The following is an 842-nucleotide window of genomic DNA, read 5'->3' as shown; positions in this document are numbered from 1 at the left end:
TCTGTTTACTTTAAGCAGGCGCGCCTCGTACTGAGTACAAAAGATTTTTTCAGAATTCCTGGTCTTACCTCAGTCAGCTGAATTAATTCTGATGCAATCCTCAGACCTCTTGAACCATCCTCTGGCTACCATTTGTTAGGATGAATCTTTTGGTTCAAAAAGTCCTGAAGAAAGCAGTCGAAGGAAGTCCAGAAAGTACTCTTTAAAACACTTTATTAAGTGTAAAAATAATCTGTGAATATATATCAGAGCTAAGCCGGCCGGCGCTCCTTTTCTCCTGCAGTCTAGACACACCACGTAAGAAAGAGGCCGATCTGAGCCCGCCATCCCTTTTTTAAAACTAGTCTAGGCTCCTCCTACGCCGCTGCTGTTGGAGCCAATGAAATGTGCTAAAAAGCCCCGGGCTCCGCCTCCCCCCTTCGGTATGAGTCAGGGGGGGGGGATCCGGGTCACGGCGTCATTTTGAACAATAGACCATGTGGTCTGGATGTAATTTATGTTTAATAATGATATGTTAAAAACCTAACAGATAGAAACAGCGAGTTCTTGTAGCTTTGTTTACAGGTTGTTTTACAGGTTTATAGTAAAAGTTAAAAGTATTAGTACAGCACTGTTATTGGGAGTGGATGAGAAACTAGATGTAAAGAACATCAGACTTAATCATTTCACTTTGGGCCACAAAACCACTTCCACCAAACTCAAAGGGTTGTTTCCCAGACAGGGATTAAGGTTTATAATCCAGGACTACATGTTGCTTTAAATAGAGAATCTCCATTCAAAATGCTGTGTAGTCTAGGACTAGGCTTAATCCCTGTCTGTGAAACCAACCCAAAAAGTTCTAT

The sequence above is a fragment of the Trichomycterus rosablanca genome, chromosome 14, assembly GCF_030014385.1.
Source record: "Trichomycterus rosablanca isolate fTriRos1 chromosome 14, fTriRos1.hap1, whole genome shotgun sequence".
Lineage (NCBI taxonomy): Eukaryota > Metazoa > Chordata > Actinopteri > Siluriformes > Trichomycteridae > Trichomycterus > Trichomycterus rosablanca.
The sequence above is the reverse complement of the archived record's forward strand: the minus strand, read 5'-3'. Positions refer to the sequence as shown.